The 21,356-nt window shown below is 41.2% G+C and overlaps 1 protein-coding gene across 13 annotated transcripts in view; it reads left to right on the top strand.

Moving 5' to 3' along the window:
• SEMA6A (semaphorin 6A) overlaps window positions 1-21,356 on the top strand; it is a 125,522-nt gene that overhangs the window by 33,307 nt on the left and 70,859 nt on the right. For 3 of the 13 annotated variants that reach the window (XM_058277432.2, XM_058277477.2, XM_058277391.2), the window contains exon 2: window positions 7,604-7,654. The exons of 9 other annotated variants lie outside the window; for them this stretch is intronic. The gene's annotated coding sequence lies outside the window, so the exon portion shown is untranslated. Of the gene's footprint in view, window positions 1-7,603; window positions 7,655-10,457; window positions 10,524-21,356 lie in introns of those variants that run through there. One more of the 13 variants, XM_058277410.1, reaches the window with a different exon arrangement.

The following is a 21,356-nucleotide window of genomic DNA, read 5'->3' as shown; positions in this document are numbered from 1 at the left end:
GTTCGATTCCTGGTACCTTCTAAAAACAAAAATGATAAGTGTTTAATAAAGAAATACAAAAGAAAAAGAAGGAGAAAGAAAACCCCAGAGAATATACCGGCCACAACCTGGTAGTCGGGTGCCTCGGAGGTGTGCGAGGTTGGGGGTGCTGGCAGCGAGGAGTTGGAGGGGGATCCCGATGGTCAAGTGGGACTTTAGTTTTATCTATAATGTTTATTATGTTTTGCCACAAGAAGGCCATCATTGATTATTTATATAATTAATATAAATAGATGAAAAACAGCTATTAAGAAGTATATTCTGACACATGAATAACATTTGTGAAATACCAGACAAAAATATTACAAAATGTGTTGTAAAAAAAAACAAAGACAAAAACCATGTAACAACATTTACTGAGATTCTGTTTCTCTGAACAGAATTATCCTAAGAATACGTGTCAAGTGATAGTGCCGGAAGGGCATTGGATGCAAAGGACCTGAAAATACTTTATTATCTCAGTAACCTAAGGTGACTCCACCTGTGTATGCCAGACAGCTTGGGAGAGTAAGCAGCCAACCAAGTTAGTACATCAGGACGTCACAGGTCATCAGGGAAAACAATTATAAAACAAATAATTTTTAGCAGAACAAAATGTTAAAGGATCAACAAACACCTATTGCTAATACTGGAAAAAAACAAACCATTGAGCCCATATGGGTAGCTAATATTCACAATACTTGTGTGAAGGCAACAGATTGTTATTTTCACAAAGCATTTGGGCAAAGCTTTTAAGAATAGATAAAGCAATAAAACTTTGTACTTTGCGTGTGCCCTGCCTACATTTATGCCCCATAGGTTTACTCATATGCCTTAGCGGTCATTGCCTATGTCCTTGGTGTGACTTTTTTTTAATGTATTGAAATTCCAAAGAAGATGAAAATATCACTGCTACTCCTAATAGTGACCCTCGTGACTTGCATGCTTGGTATTTGTTCATTTAATCTTTGTAGTAACCATCAACTGTTATCCCCACTTTTGAGGTGTCAGTTGAGATTCTGAAGAGTAATCTTCCCAATGTTGCATAACTGACAAATGGTCGTGCTGGGGGGTGCAAGTCCAGATTGGCCTGATACCGAAGCGGGTGATCCTAATCACTGGTCTTGCCTGGACCCTAAACACAGCCTCAGGCATAGGGCGGGATGGAAGTAGCAGGGCATCCTTTCTACAGGTGTTAACATCTTGTTTATTTCTGAATTATTTGTGTGTCGTTGTGCAAGTGACTTATCCTCTCTGGAAACAGACTTCATTACAGGCTGAGGTTTTGGTTTAGTGCTGTCCAGTCCCACCTAGCTCTAACTTTTCTGTGATTCTATTTTTTCTTACTGCCCCACTCTCAAGAAAAGTATTTATTGTGAATAAATACTGTAATTTCCTATTGCTAGGTCTGTGTGTTTGAGTGTGCACGTATTTGTGTGTGATTATTGCCAAATCATTTGCATAAAAAACGCACGAGTCAAAATACTTATCTTCTAATAGCCATAGTTGCTGCTTCTGGCTAGGTAGGTGTTCCAAATTCTGGCCTGCTCTTATTATGGGCTTGATTTGAAGTAACGCCTATTCTTTCTTTCACACATGCTAATACATTGTCCATCTTGCCTCTCCTAATAGCCCATGAGTCTTGAACTTGAAGGCAGCAAAGTACTGCCTTTGTAAAGCACAAAAGAACACCAGTATTTTTTAAATCACACGAGGCCTGAATAAAAAGCCCTTCCACGGTTCAGAGGCCGCTTGCATTGCGCAGCTGTTCCTTGACTGCTGAGAACCTCTTGCTGCTGACAATGCAGTACCTGAAGGAAACTGCACATGGAACTAGTCAGAAGTTGCAGGACTGGGACTTTTGCCAGCGTCCTCAGTGGAAGATTGGGGGCCTTTTTTCTTGGTCAAATCCTGATAAGCACATTGCAGTTTTGTTGGTGTTTTAGTTGTTGGCCGGCCAGCATTCGTTTCACAATTTTATTGCAATGATGTCTTCCCACCACCCATGTGGCACTTAAGGGCCACTCCCCACCCTCACCTCCTTGAAATGTGCAGTGGGACTTTGGTCATAGTTCCCTCCCAATTAGCAGTCTGTCACCAGATGAAATGGGTTTCTAGGACTCTAGCTTCCTAGGACAATGTCTCTTTCTTCCCCAACCTGATGGTAAATATCTGGTCAGCCTCATCTGTATAAAACCAGTGGAGCAGGAATCCCAGAGCTGGGGAGAGGATTCCTTTGTTTGTTTGCAAATAAACAATGGACTCAGCTCTTCCTAACTAAAGTTAAATTCCAACCCCTCCTAAAATAATACCAAAGGCCTAATCTAATTCCACACGTGGAGTGGGGTTGGGGGTGGGATAAAGGCAAATTCACTGGTGCTGGCTGCTGTTCCACCACTGAGCCCAACATCTGTTTTCCTAACTGGTTTTTCCAGAAACCTTTCCTATGGAAAGGAATTTATCATGTTCCTTTGCAGGTAGACGGAGGTGGATGAATTAATAGCCAGGTGGGAAATCATTTCCCTTTTAAGTAAATATGATTGAGTTGATTGAGTTATTTTGGGGCTGGTTATTTCATTTTTAAAATGTTTTTAAAATTAAAACATGCAAAATTACATATAAGAGATTTAGCTTATAATATATAATATGTTAAATATATATTTTGTATTTGAGCTTTCTGTAATTTATAATAATTTATTTATAGGAGATTTCTCATTTGTAGGAGAAATCTCTAGAACGGAAGGTCTTCTCCTGTAGTTGCACATGACCTTTTTAAAAGCTGAACATTTGTTGGAAACTGCTATGTATTTCCAACTGCCCTTTTAGCTCAGCCCCAGCCAGGTTTTTCAGGGTGGGTAGGACCTCCCTGGAAGGGGTCCGTATAAATGGTGATGCATTATGGCTCTGGTTCAGCTTTAGCTGACTGACTTATTCCTTATCTCCCTCAAGTCAAATCAGCCTTTGCTGCTATCAACCCAGTTACCCTGTATTTCTGACTGGAAACAAAATCAGGACAACTACAGTGCTACTATGATCACAATTTCTAATATTTCCAAATCCACAAGTCAGGCGCCTACCAGCAACTCACGTTGCTTACCCACAAATGTGCGCAGCAACCTCCTTATAGCCACACACATTTTTTTTAAGGTCCTGGGGGCTAGGGATTGAACCTGGGACCTTGTATGTGGGAAGACGGTGTTCAACCACTGAGCCACATCAGCCGCTCTGAGTTGTTTTTTTTTTTCATTTGTTTGCTTGTTGTTGTTTTGTTATTGGTTTTTTAAGGAGGCACGGGGGTGGGGAGCTCCGAACCTGGCACTTCCCATGTGGGAGGCAGGTGCTCATCCATTTAAGCCACAACTGCTCCCCTTCCCCATGCACTTTTTTTTTGAGAGCAAAGTTTTTTTATTTGTTCATTTCTTGCATTTGAAATATTCTTCGATGACATCCTTGGCCTGAGATTCTTTGCTACAGTCCTTAACAACCACACAACTGCAGCCAACCACTTTACCGGGTTTGCCCTCTCTGTGGATTTTACAGAGGTCTGCCCGTTCGCCGAGTTTCTTGACGTCAAACTTAATTAGGTTGATTTGGTGCTCAGCACGAAGGGTCTCCACCAGCCTGACATACATGGGTTCCTCACAGTTGGAGGCAAGCACACAAAGATGGGCTTGGCGCTAGTCTAAGGCTTTGGCAACTCTGCGGATCCCACGTGCTAGGCCGTTTTCAGCACCTCTTGAAATGCAGGGTTGACTCCAGCAGCAACGCCTTCCTCGGCCTGGGCGGTGGGTTGTGGGTGGAGGCCAATCTTGAAATCCCCCAAGCCTCCGCCTCCGCGTAGCTCCGCGGCGGCAGGGAACGGGCACTTTTTAAACCATCGGTACAGTTTCTATTTCTCTCCACCCAAATCCGTCCTGTCCTCTTCCCCGAACCAGCTGTGAAGCCAGTGTTGTGATCGAGCAGGCCCTGCAGTTCTGGTCCCACTTTCAACTCAGCTTCCCCGTTTTCCTGACCAGGTCAATGACGTTATTATTTGGTCTGACTTGTCTCCCCTATCTGGGTAAAACTAACCTGCTTCCTTCCTCAGCCGATTACCTCCTCCTTTCAGGTTTTTAAGTCCAGTGCTCCTTTTCCCGTGGAAGCAGCAGTTGTAGTCACCACACTGCCCGCCTTCCTCTTTCAGGCCATTCTTGTCACCACTCCCAACACAATGTGGATGCCTTTCTTTAGAACCACATTTGCTCACAAAATGATGTATGTTAGGCTGAATGCATTTCTCCAGGCAGAGTGGCCTGATATAAGTATATATAAGGATGAGTAAGGCATTTCAAATGCAAAAATGCAAGGAAACCTAAAATTTGAGTATCTTCAGTTACTCTTTATTGAGTTATTTCTCTGGTCAGGTTTCTAGAAAGGTGTTCTATAGAAAAAGTATAAAGCCTTCATCTGTTCATTTATTCATTCAGTAACCATGTGCCAGTCACTGGATGTGTCATGGTGAACAAACAGGACATACCCCAAGGACGCATGGAGCGCACGGCCTATTAAGGTCAAAAGATAATTCATTCGTAAGCATCCAGGTGCATTAGCTACTAGTGCGTGAGGCCTCTACTGTGAAGGGCATTGACGAGTTGCCATGATACAGAATGTTGGTGAGGAGTGACTGTTAGGAACCCACATCAATGGGTCACCGAAGGTCTCTCTGAGGACATAACATTTGCGCTAAGGATGATGAATGCCCAGCTTTCTGGACAGAGGGAACAGCACAAGAAAAAAACCCTCCAAGCTAGAACAAGCCCTAGGGTGTCTGAGGACCCTGAGACTGTTTGGCTGGAGTATGGCAAACCAGGCGGCCTCCACAGAGCTGCTCCTGAAGGGCTGCAGGCCATGTTAGGAGACCTCAGGTTCTACCTGCAGTGAGGAGCATAGGAGGGGAGGGATAAGATCTGATTTACTCTGTACACACGTGAGGTTCAGCAAATAATAATGGTGGCTGCAAAGATGAAGAGAAAGGAGGAATTCTAGCTGTGTTTAGAAAAAATCAACGAGATTGGCTGAGTCAAAGCCATTGGCTTCCATAAGAAGCTAGTCATTGACAAGGACCTTTGCAAAAGCAGGTTTGGTGGAGCTGAAGGAGGAGGGAGACAGCTGATGATTTCTGAATGAATGAAAGGTTAGGAAATCAATGCATGTCCTGCCAACCCTTGCAAGGTATAAGGAAAGGATTTAACCTTGAAGGGAAGGAAAGGAGGCGAGAACGGTTTGCTTGGAAGGGGGAGGGGGGCCTGTTGATGGGAATGTCAGTGAAGTCGCAGAGACTGAAACTACCATAGAATGGGCAAAGGAATGGGCCAGCCTCCCTGGGAAGGCTGGAGAGAATGAACCAAGAGCTCAGGTGAAGGAGAGCTTAGCCCTGACATGGGTGGAGAGTGGAGAGAGTGAAGAAGGATGGCTGAAAGCCTGGAGGTGTGAGGAAGGAAAGGTGCGGGCCTTTGTTTCATTCCCCTGGTGGGTTGGAAGGTCTCCATCTAGAGAGGGGAGAAGGGGTTTTGAAGACAGTAGCAATGGTTCAGAATACCAGCTGCCGCAGGAAACTAGAGAGGGGCTGCTTTGCAAAAAGATGGATGAGGAGTTAGCAGCTTTGCTAAATTTGTATCGCAGCCCTTCCCGTGATACACAATATTTCTCCAGCAGTGCTGCCTAACTCCAGAGGAAAGCGGGCTGATATATTTTGGAAAGATTTTCAATAACAAGGGCTTTCTAAATAACTTTCAGTTTAACCAGGAAATCACTCAACCAGAAATCCTTTCCCCCTCATATTCCAGTTAGTCAAAGTTTTACTGAAACATGTCAGCATTGCAAAATGCAGAAAGCAGCTAAATAGGTCTGACTACAAGGGCATCAGAATCCCCACATCTGTGCATAGAGTCACAATGGTGGGTCTCTTCAACAGCCAGCCATTTCAACTCGTCCATCTCAACTGCACAGGAGAAATACTGAAGAAAAGAAGAAAAGACAAAAAAGGATTCCACAGCACAGAGTAGAAAAACAGTCCATTCAGAGTGTTCCAAGGCACGTGTGTTTATTTAGCGGTCCAGGGCATTTGGGAACATTAACTTAGAAATTAACCAACAGCTTTGGTAGTTTGAATTAACATTTAAAGAGACGCAAGTGGCCAAAACACATTACCAAAATAGGTGCATTATAGAAGTTATTTTTAACCATCCAGTAAGAATCTGTGAATACACAGGGCCAAGCCAAGGTGCGTTTGTGAGCCGTTGGCAGGAGTGGGGAAACCTGATCCTACACTTTGTAAATTATAAACTGTTTACACCTGTCATCTCTGTCTGCGGCTCCTGCTAATAATACTTAAACAATTGGTTTATGTGTGACAGAATGGTAAGAGCCAGCACCTTCAGAGTAACCACATCCAAAGGCAATGTTGCTGATGTCTTCTGGAGGTTGACGGGGGAAATAACGGCACCGTGACATCCACGAGAACTTTTCCTACCGGATTTTGGGTGCTTTTAGAGTGGTGGCTATTAGAATAGTCTCCAGTCAAACAGGAGGACTTTACACAGTAGATTGGGCCTGCACAAGCAGGTTAGACCATTCAGAACGACCCAGGTACCTGAGATATTACCTCTGGGTTTCACAGTCCCCAAACTTGAAGGACCAATCAGAAAACGACAGTTTTTGCTACATCCTATTATACTCATTGAGTCATGCATCTGGCTCACAAAATAAAATGGTGGCAGGAATGTGTTTGTTTTTCTTTTCTACTTTCATTTCCTCTTTCCTTCATTCCATATCCTTCTTCCTCCTTGCCCCCTAACCTCTAGTACAGTGTCTTCCATATAGACAAGGTGATGCTTAATAAACATTTAGTGAATCTGAGGTTAGGGCAATGACTGTGATTAGAGGGGCAATGTACATAGTGACTAAGAATGCATGTTTCATAACACTGTGATGTGTTGGTGAGGGGGTGTTGCATGGGAGCTCCACATGTGCATGATTGCTTTGTAAATTCACAACTTCTGTAGTAAATATATATTTTAAGATTTATTTTACTTTATTTATTTCTCTCCCCTCCGCCCCCGCCCCCCCCAATCTGCTCTTTTGTGTCCATTCGCGTGTGTTCTTCTGTGTCCGCTTGCATTCTCGGTGACATGGGAATCTGTGTCTCTTTTTTATTGCATCATCTTGCAGTGTCAGCTCTCTGTGTGTGCGGCGCCACTCCTGGGCAGGCTGCACTTTTCACGCGGGGTGGCTCTCTTTGCGGGGTGCACGCCTTGCCTGTGGGGATCCCCTACGCAGAGGACACCCCTGCGTGACATGGCACTTCTTGCACATGGCAGCACTGGGCGTGGGCCAGCTCACCACACAAACCAGAAGGCCCGGGATTTGAATCCTGGACCTCCCATACGGTAGGCAGACGCTCTATCAGTTGAGCCACATCCACTTCCCAATATATATTTTTAAAAATATGTTTACAAGCTTAAAGAATATTCATCAAAAAGTTAATAATGGTTACCTATGATTGTGAAATTAACATTTAAAAAATTTTACTCTTTCTGTTTTCTAGGTTTTATAAAGTAACATGTGATACTTTTAAAAGGAGAACCATAACAGGGAGGTATGGAAGCCCTGGATGATGTTATGTATGTTTGTTTTGTGAGTTCATAACTTTTATTATACTCTTGTTTATGAATGATATACTACAATAAAGTATTGTTAAAAAAATGAAAGGGAAGGAAGGAAGGAAGGGAGGGAGGAATGGCAGATGGGAAGGAGGGAGGGAGAATGTGGGCTTTGGAGCCAGCTGGCCCAGTGTTCAAATCCCTGCTCCACTACTTCCTGGTATGTGCCTTTGGGAAACTTACTGAACCCTTCCATCCTCTGTTTCCTCATCTGTAAAATGCGGATGATAATAGCATGTGTCTCAAGGTGTTGTGAGGGCTCCATGAGTTATTGCATACAGAGATCTACATCTGAGCATGATGCATGGTAAACATGTGATAAAGCATTACTATTTTGCAAAAATAAATTCCTCTTCGGCAGAGAGAAAGCCTTTCTGAAAACATCACCAAAAATAAAGGCAGGCGGGTATTTTTGGTCACTGATTTAGGAAGATTGAACAACCTGCTTTTCTATAACTTACTTCTAAAGCTAACAATTTTAGATACATGTGGGAATTTACTCCTCAAAAGTCCAAAGGGTTCAGTATAAACTTCCAAGTCATGTATACAATTTTATTGTTTTTTTAAAAGAAAATGTTTGAGTCTTTTTTAAAAAATGAGTTAAGATTCTTAAAAAATAAAGCTTACCAGATTCTGTTTCCTTTTGGAAACAAATTCACATCTGGGATGCCAAATTTCAGTCTTAATACAGAGTGCAGCAGCTGAGTTATAATTTTTAACCTCCCAGAGAACACAGATTTCTGATGGGAACATGAGAAAGGGCACTTATCTTTTCGACCACATGAAAATGATATCATAATATTTCAGTGAACAAAAACAAAAATGCATATTAAAAATTAAGGCCCTGTGTAGCAGGGAGTGTCTATATAGTTACAACATTGAAATTTGTAATGATACAGATTCACTTTAGTAGAGGCATGAGTGCCTTTTATATAAGAATGAAAGTAATGTAAACATGGTTATTTTCATTCTAAGATATTTGAGATTTACAACATTTAGTTCAAATGGGTGTATCTGCAACCATATTGAATTACAGCCACCTTCTGATTGGGAGAACTTCTACTAAAAGGAAAATAAAAGACAGCACTCAAAGAAAAGATGATTGCTGAAGGGCTAGAGAACCACAGTTCTCTTATAGCTGTGTCTCAAGGTAACTAAAATAACTGGTTGCAGTATAAAATAGTTGGTTAATCATTATTCACAGTAAACAACTGGCCAAATTCCTTGTTGCTGTTGTTGTTTTGTGTTAAAGCTGGAGGCGAACACTACTTCGGGGACTGTCTAAATGTGGGTCCAGTACTGCCAGAGCCTTGGCTTTTATGATGCCTGTGTCATGAGTAGAATCCATTAGTTAATTTAACACAGTTGGGGAAAAAAACCTCATTTGTCTCCTTCAGTGTGTTTCACAGCCAAAATGACACAGGGTCAGGCATTATCTGGTGGAGGGGGACAGTGAAATTAAAGCCCCTGGGTACCAGCCATTCACAGCGATAGAATGAAGGATTATCAGGCTGGACATAATTAAAGAGCCATAGCAGTCCCCCACAACACACAGTACACTGGCTATCTGTGTCGCACAGAGGTTTAGATTCTTAATTTGTTGCAGGCTAAAATATCTGTGAAGTAGCCATGTATTCTCGTGAATCATCAATCACAACTTAGCTAGGCAGTTGCTGTTGTTTGCATTTGGGGAGCTTGACAGCTGTTAAGCTTAAGCCTGGTTTTCAGACAGAAAGATGGGATCCAGGGCTGGGGAAAGGCTTTTAGTGGTAGAATGACGACCCTTCTACCAGGGTTGATCGCAGACTCATTTAGCCAAGTGGACATTTGAGCCTAGTCAGTTTCAAAGGCATACATACGTACAAAGTCATCTGTTTCATTAAGTTAATTTATCTGAGCTCGGTTTCCTGATAATCAACTGCTTCTTCAGTATCAGCTCGATAATGTAAAGGCAAATAAGAGTTTGGGGTCAGGCAAGAAGCATTAGTCAGCAAGGTACTGGAGTGTGGGGTTTCCCTTAATTGGGCCTTTCAGAAATCCACATAAAAGTTGCAAGCGAGAGAAAAATGTCAGGGAGTTTACTACAGCTTGTTATTAACTCATTTTTGGTTTCAAACAATGAAGCTGGAAAGGGAGAAAGAAATTGTGTGCCATGTTAATCACTTAATAATATTAAGATTATTACCCAATTGTTAAGAAAGGAAAAAGAAGTGAAGTAAAAGGAAGGGCCTACAAATGTGCTGATTAGGTGTCTCTAGAATCTCTAGTGATCCTGTAGAGTTGTAATTGCTTTTCAACTAGATTCACTTAAATAATATGACCTAATGGAAATTGTATCTGCAATTGATATCTGCAAGACATTGTTAATTAAAGAAAAAAACCTGTAATGTTGCCCCCATTTTTTGGTCATCTAAGTTGCATCTGTTTTCCTCTTTTAATCAGCTTTCATGGTATTTAGACTTGAGTGTTAAGAATTAATACACCTAGTTTGGACTTCAACCTGTTGGACTAGCCGAGCGCTGTTTGGATGTTAACATTTAATCTTATCTAAGGTTTTGTGTGTCATCAGGGTTGGCTTTTAACTGAAATTTGTTACTGAGGTTCGCGCCGTGCTATTAACTCTGACTACCTAAGACTAATAATTAGACTTCGTTAGACCCGACTGGTTTGACAAGAGAAATTAAACAGTTGTTGAGCCATAAAGGACGTGTTATAAAAGCATTTCCATTAGAGACCAGCAGTACGCGTTACCTATCCCCTTTCTCCTAACACATTGCGAGAATGTCTGTTCTCAGGAGAAGATAGGTAAGAATTTCTCCTCCAACCTCATTTATACTTTCACTTTTTCATAACCTATTGTGTATAAAAGGCCACTTTCTGAAAGTACTTAGATGAGAAATACTTATTTACATGTAGAAAAAAAAGCACCCACCTATTTCATTGCATTGAAATACTAGAAACAGATTCTTTTACTTTATTTAGCAAGCACAAAATCTATTTGTTTAATTTGGCAATAATGATCTTTTGGCCATGTTTAACTTTCTCTATCCAGCATTTTGGAAGATCCAACTACACTCCACCCAGCTTTAGGACAGAAATCTTAAATTATCTTTTTAATTTTTTTTTTTAGTTCTGCTGAAAACTATTAGATGCCAAGTATGACTGTGACGAATTAACCTCTACTTGAAAGGATATTTTGCTGGTACAAGATTTAAGTGAAAATTTAAACTTCATTGTCAGGAGTAGATAAAAGAAATCTCATCATCCTTTCACACCCAGGGGACTCTGGGCCAGCTACATCTTTCTCAGTTCTTATTTCATTGTCTATGTAATTGAATAAAATATCTACTCTGATGCAATATTAAGGCCACAGATTTAATAATATAGAACTTGGGGAATGCAAAATTTACTTTTCTCAAGGTAACAATTTCTTCTTTGTGCCGGGCATTATATGAATGTAAGCCTTCAGCAATGTAACTAGGTCAGGGATTTATTTCATAGAATGTAGCTGTTGCTAGTGTTTCTGTAATAATACCAGTGTCTTTCATTTCATGTACATTTCACAAACCTGTGTTTACAGGTAGAGGGGAAACCGGCTGTGTGACAGTCTGAAATGTGCTACCAGAGCATTTATACAATAGGTTTTCCGAGGCCAGCTAGCAGTAAGGTCTTTAAAAAAAACAAGTCTGGAACAATCTGTAGTAATTGCTTCAAGGACACCAATCCATTGTGAAGTGAGCTAAGTAAGTAAATCTTAGCTTTTCCGGAAAAAAAAAGGTAAAACTTAAAATGCATAGCATTTTTCTTTCTAATAGTACACATGTATTTGCACTTTATTTTACAATTTGTTGTTGAGAAGTCTGTCTCCCCCATAAACTATAAATCCTCTGAGGACAGGGGGTGTGTATTAGATTCTTCAGTCATTGATCTGCCTATTTGTCCATCGTTTATTTGTTAGCACTTGCCAGCTTCTCTATCTAGTGGTGTGGATGGATTAGTAAACAAATAATGTTAATTTGGTTGCTATACTGGGGCTGTTTCAGGCGCAATCAAAGGAAGGACAGAGGCATTAGTGATTAACTGTCAGTAAGAGTCAGGAAAGACTTCATAGAGTTGATGATGTTTGAAGAGTATCTTAAGGGAAGGAGAGAAATTCACAAGTCAGTTGAGCAAATAGTATAAGCTAGTGGGATAAGGAAATGGCAATGGGGAAAGCGTTGGAAAAATCCCTGGTAGGGAGAAGAGTAGTGCAAGATACAAAGGATTGAAAGGAGGAAACAAAACAAAACAAAACAAAACAAAATCTAATAAGGGCCATCCTTCCAAAACCTTCCAAGTCCATGAAATTGGGAGAAATTCTTAAAACCTTATCCCTACAGTTCTTTGAAATGCTGGTGTATGTTCTGAACACTGCACAGCACTCACCCAGGACTCCTAGGTGAGAAGAGTCCAGATAGGGTCTTAAGTGCTGCTCAAGGTATGTCTCCCTAGTTCTTGTACATCAGCCATCCATCATCTTTTTATGGACCACAATGCTTAAGACAGTGACCACAAACAGAGACAATCAATAGCGGCAATAAATGCTCAAAATTTTAATTTCCTAAAAAAAGTAGAAGTAAAAGCTCCCTTCTCTTTGAGGTGTTTGTACTGCAACTGGAAAATAAGAGATTTATGAGCTAAACAGACAATGACCACAGGCTGTTCCTCCTTTTGATATGGGCATGGTCCTGAAAAATGCATTGGAAAAAGTACGGCCCTCCATATTCCCCAAAAAGAGTAACTTAAATTTCCGTGGCATTTTGGTTAAGTGCCAATCTGCAGTAGCTGTCTTCTGAGAATGGCAGCTATGCTTAAGTGAAACAGAATGTGGGCAGCTCCATTTCAAGACACAGAGGGTATGTTTGGGAGCTTTTCAGGCAAGGGGGAAATTGATAAAGAAATCACAGTGAGGGTATGCTTTTAGGCAACAGATGATAAAAAAAGTTACACAAAATTCATAATGCTAACTGAGAGATATTTAGTTTCCAAATGTCAACCCCAAGCAGAAAGGGGACGGAGAATGAATTGGAAACATATGTTTATTAAGCACCTCTTTATGGGCCAGGAGTTTTAATTGGAATAACAGCCCTATGAAGGGAAGCATTATTATCCCACTTAAGTGATGAGAAATATGAGGTTTAGAGAGATTGACTAACTAACTCAATGCTACTCAGCCGCTAGTGGAAGGAATGGGATGGAAACCCACTAGAATATAAACTCCAAAAGAGCAGAGACCTCTTTTGTTCATTAAGGAAATCCCCAGTGCCTAGAACAAACCTGGCATGCAGTAGGTGCTCAATAAACATTTTTATGAATCAACCTAGACTTCAAAACCTGTGTTTACAAAGTGATCTGAGTGAGTTAGTCACAGAGAAGATAAAACTTCTCTCCTTCTTCCTGGCATAATTACCTAGTTAGGTAAATGGGCAAGCATTCAGTTGGAATAAATGCCAAACAGCAGTTAAATACAAACAAGAGAAGGAAGATGAGGGTTAACTGAAAGCAATGCCCAGCTCTTTACCCAAAATATTTTGTTTCTCGTACTAGTAGAAAAAGTTTTTCCTTGTCTTTGAAATAATAGCTAAGACAAAGCATAGAACATCTAACCCCTAAATAACTTATAAAAATTAAGTGTGTATGTGTGTGTTACACGCTGGCAACCACACACATATTCTACGTGAGGTTAGGAACCTGCGAAAATAAATGGTTATGTTGAAAGATGTCTTTACCCTTAACTGTAGCATTTGCTAGTGGAAACTCTGTAATTACTGTTGTGTTTTTGGTGGTGACAGTTCATGATATTTTTAAAGGTCTGACAGCTGCCCTCCTGATATTTATGTTTCTTGCTAGGGAGCCCAAGATTCACAACTCTGAGCTTGTAATGAGGAAAAGAAGACAATACAAATATCATGAAAAGGAGTATGAATTGGGCATTGCCAGAGAGACAAATCAAATATTCTATGCTGCTTTAATTGGAAAACATTTCTTTCATGGGGTTACTCTCCCTTCAGCTCAGATAATTAGCTCTAGGCTGACACCGGTGACCATCCACTGATGATATATAGTTGGTTACTAACAATGCAGCAATCGGTAATCAAAATTTATATTTCTCAGGTTACCAGGGCACTGCTGAAGGGAAAAGAAGTTTTGATAAAGCTGGGAGATAGACTTCCTAGCCCAGTATTCACACGGCCTGCACTCCATAGCATCTGGGTGCGTTAATTAGGTCTGCTTTATTTCAACCCAGTCATAAAAGAGAACATACCTATTGTCCGTGTTTATGTAAGAAATACTTTGCAAGCCACATGCTGGAAAGGAGTTTCTGTGTGGATCCCTGTACTTTTTAATGGATTAAATTATATTTTAAGTGGTTTGGCATGAGGGAAGGTGGGCACAAAATAAACCAAGATATTTTTAAAACCACTTCATGCAATTGGCATCAGTACAGGCTTCTGAATCATGATTAATTATCCCTGGCTGTGCTGAAGGCATTGAAATGAAAGGGATGAGGATTGTAAATTGGGTGTCATTTATGTTCATGCTAGCTATTCCTGAACTCATCTTTACATTAGAATCACCTGGGAACTACTAAAAATTCCAAAGCCCAGGCCACACCCCAAGGCCAGATAAATCATAATCTCTGGCTGTGGGACATGGGCATCCTTACTTTTTGAAGCTCTCCAGGCAATTCCAAAGTGCAGATAAGTTTAGGAATGACTGGTTTATACTCGCGGTATTACGTATTTTTGCATATAGTTATTGTCTGAGGTGCATATTCTGGTGGAGTCAGAAAAAGAGAGCATGCCTTTTCTTGTGGGCAGCACTTGCCTCCAAGGTTCAAGTTGCAGTTGAAATTAGAATCAGAAATAAGTGTCTCCCACCACAGCAAGAGAAGTTAAACCCCAAGAGAAGGAAGATAATGCCATCTACCAGGTAAAAGAAACAACTTCAAAGCAGTTGAAATGGACAATGCTCTGGAAGGAAACGATACCAGGGCAGGAAGAAATCAACCTTTGTGCCTTTCTGAGCACCTCTCAGCATTTGTTGAATGAAAAGTGGAAAGAAAAGAAAGAAGGAGGTAGTCATTTGTGGCTTCTCTTCCAGAAGTGGGCACTGGGATAGGATGAAGGATATTTTTCATTTATCATATCCCCATAAAGTCGGTACCTCTCCAATTGCCCTCTCCACTCTTCTGATGACGTCTTGATTTCTGTCTCTCAAGTTTAGCTCATCTGCCCTCTTAGTCTGAGACAAAAATCCCAGAGAAAAAGGGTTGCTTCAGAAGCAGTGTTTCCACGGCCTTGTGTTGCCGTGGAAGGTGAATGTGAAGAAACGGCAGTGAAGCCAGAGAACACAGATGAGGACAGGAGCCTGCCCAGAAATGAACATGCAAATAAAGAAAAGAAAAATGTTTCCATATGCAGAATTAGAATCTAGTCTATGGAAAGCAAAATAAAAAATATGAAGAGTATTTGTTTTGAGTTCATCTTACTCCTAGTATTTGACTTCACTGTGTCCTGCCTTCCTGAGTTTGCTACATTTTTATATGTAAGCTAATAAATTAGGCAGCTATTCACAAGGTAAGCAGACAGGTTTATGGTGCCATGGAAGCTACCGGCCTCCATATGCACACATGTACGTCACAGATGAACTAGGGTTGTCACCACCAACATCACAATGGCTATAAACGTCCCCTGCCTTGCCCCATATTCCACATTACTATTGGCTGAACATATTGGGAGGGTTCGGGATCCTGGGAAAAACTGTGGGAACTGGCAGGTATCAGTAGGCCTCAGTTCCAGGTTTGCTGCTGGAGGCACAGACTTAAAAAAAATAACTGGTTTTGTTTTGTTCTAAATAAGAAACAGATGCACAAGAGAAAAATTTCAAAAAAACCTAAGAGAAGTGCACCATAAAAAATGAGTTTCCCACATCTGACCCCCTCTCCCAGGAACAATAATTATTATTAGTTGCTTATATATTAGAACTGAAATATTCACCACACTTTGTAAAAATCAGTCAATCCTGGCCTAATTTCCATTTTCATTAATGAAAATAGCCCTTTTTACAATCAGCTTAGGACTCAATGAGCTGATATTTAAAAATACTCCAAGCTCCTTGAATCAAAATCAACAAATATTTAACAAGTACTGCCAGTGTTCAAGATGTTGCCTAAGTAAGCCGTTTTTAATGAGGATTTTACACAAATATTTCACATTTTTTCTGGTATGTAATCAATTTATCTCAATTTATGTTACTGGATGGCCCATAAGTCTCTGTTTTAAATCATTTTCTCAGAAACAAAGATCATCTCATCCTTGCCCACTCTACTCCTGGCGCTACATTAAGGTCTCTCAGCCTTTCACACGTTCTCTAATTTGAGGTCCGTTTTAAGCCTAGACATCTGGGTGGGTGGTGCGCTCTGACCAGAGTACTGTCTCCCATCCCTTCTCCAGATGGATTGGCTCAAGGACCTAACATCCCCAAAGAGATCAAACCTCTCCAAGTTGCAAATGAAGAGGCCCTTCAGTGCTGTCAGCCCAAAGACAGATAGATTTTGGAAGATGAGAGAGGGTCATGGCCGAGTCCTGTCCCCACCCACCCCTTGTCTGCAGAGGGGGAAACAGCACCCTGTGTAGCCACCGAGGGATTCTGGGATGAGTGTGCAGACAAGAGCCCCACAGCCCATCTGAACTGCAGCCAGCAAACATCTGTATGTCTTCTCTCCAGCTGACTGGCCCAGCTGTTCTGGTGTCAGGAGAAAGTTATGAGTCACTGGGAAGGGATTTGAGACAAGAGGGGAGTTAAGTCATCCATTGGGATCTGTTTGTCATTGGCAATTGAGCCAGTGGATAATGTTCATCCTCAGGAAGGCCACAGAGCCAGAGCTTAGCCTTCCCCTGAGCTTTGCAGAGGTGAGAAGCAGGGGAGGGGCTGTATGAATGCTGTCCCCAGCCCCAAAAGGCCCCTGCTTATTGCCTGTGGTGCTCATTAGGTTGCAACCATTTCAGGTCGAGCTAGGAACCTGCCAAAGCCCAAGAATTTTCTCTCTGGTCCAGCCACATTATTTCATCAACAGACCTATATGGGCAGCTGCCAGCAAGAGCTGTGTCCACAGCAAGATTTTGCAGGACCATATGTAGCTTTCTGCTCCAAGCCATGCTTCCTCAGAACATGGGAGGAAGAACTTGTCAGACGATCCAAGAATCCTATGAAATCAGTCTATCCATTGGGACCTTAAAAGCTGTCTAGTCTAGCCCCACATCGGATGACTGAATCACCTGGACAATATTCCTTCCAGTCCAGCTTGCATCTGGCCTCCCTGTCCCCTTAGTTAGGCTGGTCCATGTTTATGTTTTGGGGACTGCTAGAAAGTTCACTCTTATGTGAGCAGAAATCATCTTAAAATGACTACCCATTGATCTTAGTTATGCCCACTCATCTGTCTCCTAGGTTTCTCTTCAGATACCTGAAAATGCCTATTCTCACCTCCTCTTTTCCTTATTTTAACACTGATTTGCCAGAAGTTGTCCTGATGCTCCTTCATTCACTAGTCCATTATTTTTTAATTACTGTGCACAAGTCTTTGTTCTGGAATTTAAGATTATAGTGTTCAATGGACAGGCTTGCTTCTATGGAGCCATGAGGAACAGACAAAAGCAAATAAGAATATCAGAATATAAATGTGAAAGTACCAACTAGGGATATACCCAATGCAGAGATTTAGAATAAAGTGGTGTAAAAAAAGAACACTGGGTTATTTTGGGGGTCGGGGAAGTCCTGTCTGAGGAAGTGACATTTTAGCTGAGTTCTGCATGAAAACAGGGAGCCAGCTATATGAAGAACGGGCAGGGAGAAGGAGCTCGTGCCAAGCTGAAAGTGCGGCAAGTCCAGAAGAGAAAAGCGAGAACTTGCATTTTGAGGGAGGTGAGGCGAGGGCTTGGAGCACAGTAAGTAATGGCAGATGAGGGGTCAGAGTAGCAGCTCGCGCCTATTATGTCCAGGAATGGAAGTTTCGATTTTGCAGATGTAATGGGAAGTGACTGGAGGGCTTTATGCAGTGGAGTACATGATCTGACCTATGTGGAGATTAAAGTGGGGGCAAACAGAGTGGAGGTAGAGAGACTAACTAGGAAGCTACTGTGGTAATCCAGGCAGAATTGGATGGTGGATTAAAATAAGATGATCACTGGGTAAAAGAGAGAGATGAACTATTTTGCATGTGCTTTGGTAGTAGAATTAATATCTGGATATTGTCTCTCAGTTCTCTGAACTAATAGCATTTTTTGGTTTTGTTTTGATATTTACATAGCTTTCTGTTTTGTTCTTGCCAGTTATGGATTATCTCCTGAGTGTCCTGGACACTCCCTGAGGGCCCAACCCATGACCTTGTACTCCCCACTGTCTCAGGACAGTGCCTTCCACATATTAGAAACTCATCTCTAGAATGAACGACTGGAGGAATGAAAGCAAACCCCTAACACAGTTTCTGTATTTTATTGAAAATTGGAAATAAATTCTCTGGCAATGCCTACACATCTGTACAGTATTTCTCATGTTCTCTCCAGTAACTCATGAAACATTAGAGAAGTGGTCCATGATGTCCAGAAGCAGTGCTCCCTTGGGATAAAACTACTTTTAAAAAATGGAATAAATTACTGATAATGACTCCCATTAATCCTTCAAATACACCTTTTGCATGTGGGAAGAGACGACATCCTGAGTTCCCCACTTTTCAGATGGTAAGCAGTACTCCAGCTGGGATAATCTTGCCCAGGTTCCATTTGGCATCTTGTATCCTCATTGAAGATTCTGGAGGAAACAGCCTTTCCTCCATGCCTTAGTGATGCTGGCAAGGGCTGGTTAAAGAGATATGAGAAGAACATATCTGCCTATTCTTGCATAATGCTTCAGAATGACTTTTCTTTTTACTCTTTGGAGACATAACACTGTTAACTGAATGAGAAGAAGATAGGTTTGAGAAGCCAATTATTCTGCCCTAGTCTTTTAGTTATTCAAAGTGAACCTGGGGAATCTCCTGTTCACAAAGAAGTTCATGCATTATTCCTTCTCCATGTGTTCCATAGCTATGTCTCTTCCGTCTCACTGCTCAGACCTTCTGGTCCTTACCAGTAAAACTAGTGACCCAGGTGGACCTCTGGACTTCCCAGTACCCAGGGCTGAGGAGCTTTTGGGGCCATTTATCCAAATCCTGCACCTCCAGTTCCTCCCAAAGCAAAGCAAGCACATATGTGCAGGGACCTCTGTGCTAACCCGGTGTGTCCAGTTGCCTGGGCAGGTCTGCCAGGCTGGACATGGGCTCCCACCATCTATGTCTCTGATTTATCGTCTCTCTTTAGTCTGACCCTCAGCACTTTAATTCAGTTTCTGCTTGTCACACTTAAACTTATTGGATAATTTCACTTTCCCTTCTGATTCCAGTCACTCTGATAGAGATTGTAATTATAATGATTGTGTGCTCTGCTATTAATTACAGGAATTGAGATTTTTTTTTTAGAAAAGACTCAGGGTAAACTGATGATATCCATGTGTTCCTTTCTCTCAGATAATTTGAATTGCAGTAATTAACCTTGTGTCCAGGTTATCAGAGATGAATCATCTGCCTCCCTTTTATCTCAGAGTTAGAACTGGTTACCATTGTGCTGATGCCCAATGTCTATTCTGTGAGAAGGAAACCAGGGGACAGAAAGTGGAGAGGACTCTCTGAGAGGAAGGACAGCCTGTCTTCCTTCTCTGCCACCCTCATCTGTTGCCCAAAATAACAGTTATCTTCCCAAAATATTGGTGAAATTCAGATCCTTTATTTTATTTATTAATCTCTAAACCTCTTAGTGTTATTCACACAAAGAAAGTTGCAGATATTCGGAAATGAAAATGAAAGGCAGCTACATATAACAAAGGGGAGGGCAGATATGATCTGTTGACAATTCCCTCTGATTAAATGGATTGGAAAAGCCATTACCAGGGTCATTCCATTGGGGGATAGAAAGATTACATTAAGGACAGTCCCTTGGAGAAAACACCACCAACTACGCACACCAAAAAAATCCCGTGAAGTCTACCCATTTAAGACAGACAGAGAGAGAGGAATACTGAATTGCCTGCAGTTGGCTGTCAGATGGGAGGATAAATGAGGCTCTCCCAGGCAGGGGGGTTGCTAAGCCTGGCGGGGTAGTCACTTCTGCTGTGCCGGATGTCGCTGCTTACCCAGGCGGGGCTCTGAGACCCTCTCTGCCAAGATTGCATCTGCTTTGAGAGCATCACTCATTTTGCAAAGCCTGTTCTTGTCAGTCCCTCACTGAGAAGAGCCTGGACACCTGTCATTATGAGCCCACAACAGAGGAAACTAACAATAGGTAACTCACTCAGCAGTTCCTCCTCTCCGAGTTGTTTTTGCGAGTATACTTGGGCATATTTTAAAAAAAATAAATGAAATCAGATTTAAAAAAAAAAATTCTATGAGAATTTTACAACACAGCATGTAATAATTAGAGAGCCCCTGGATTTAACAAAATCAGTGTTGGGAATTTGTCTGTAAAGAAATTCTTTCTTACTCTCTTTTTATCCACTTTTGTTCTCTTCAGGGATAAAGGCATATAGTTCCACAATCTCTTTTTTGAATCCCTTGGACTGGATGTGTTTTAGAATTTAAAATTTTCGGATATTAGGTTAGTGACATGATATATATATTCCGTGGGGTGTGGGGCAGCACCTTTAATCAACCCACTAATATTTTTGCAGCGGAATATAAATATTCACCCTAACAGAGACAAAGACTATAAATGATCTTATGTCAGTGCAGGTCAAGTTTTGGCACCAAATAAGTAGGAAAAGGCTTTTGGTTTTAAGAGTATTTTTGGATTTTGCAATTGCAAATGAAGATTGTGTACCTGTATTTCTAAAGCCAGTTTGCCTTATCCAGATCTGGAAGAATGGGGAAAAGCAATTCCTGTTTTTCTCCAACTAAAGGAGGGTTAAGACAAATTTAATACAACTTCAGTCACCAAAATAGTTAATGCAGATGCTAGCCACTTCCATATGCTCAATTGCTTTCTGATGAACAGGACTTTAAATCCTGTTTCTGTGCAGTGACCTTTAAAGGCACCTTTGTAAAGAATCAAGCCATTAAATGATAGAGACATGTAAACAAACCCATAATTTCCTGGAACTTTCCTCATTGGCCTTAAGGAAGAGTATCTTTCAGGATATTTGGAGAAATCATTATTCATTTCAAGGAGGAGATTTTGAATTTAAAAACATGCACATTTTTTGGAGTGGAGTGGTGTCGCTGGATTTTACTTTGATTTACGAAGAGGCAGCTGGTGAATGGTGTCTTCCTCTCCCCTCTGCCCCAACTGAAATTGATAACTGCCTTAGAAACCACCTAAGTAAATCAAGCCAGCTTAATAAGTCACTTTCTATGAGTAAAGAACATGAGCAAAGTCAATAAAGACAATTTCTCTGATAAGTTTAAATTTTAAATGTGTGGGTTTCCAATTTCACCTGGCTTGTTGGGACAGAAAAGTGACCTTTTTTAAACTTTTGATAAATGAAAATTTCCTGAAGAGTAAAAGAAAA

This window comes from Dasypus novemcinctus, chromosome 2, assembly GCF_030445035.2.
Source record: "Dasypus novemcinctus isolate mDasNov1 chromosome 2, mDasNov1.1.hap2, whole genome shotgun sequence".
NCBI lineage: Eukaryota > Metazoa > Chordata > Mammalia > Cingulata > Dasypodidae > Dasypus > Dasypus novemcinctus.
This window is presented reverse-complemented; position numbering and strand designations above follow the sequence as displayed.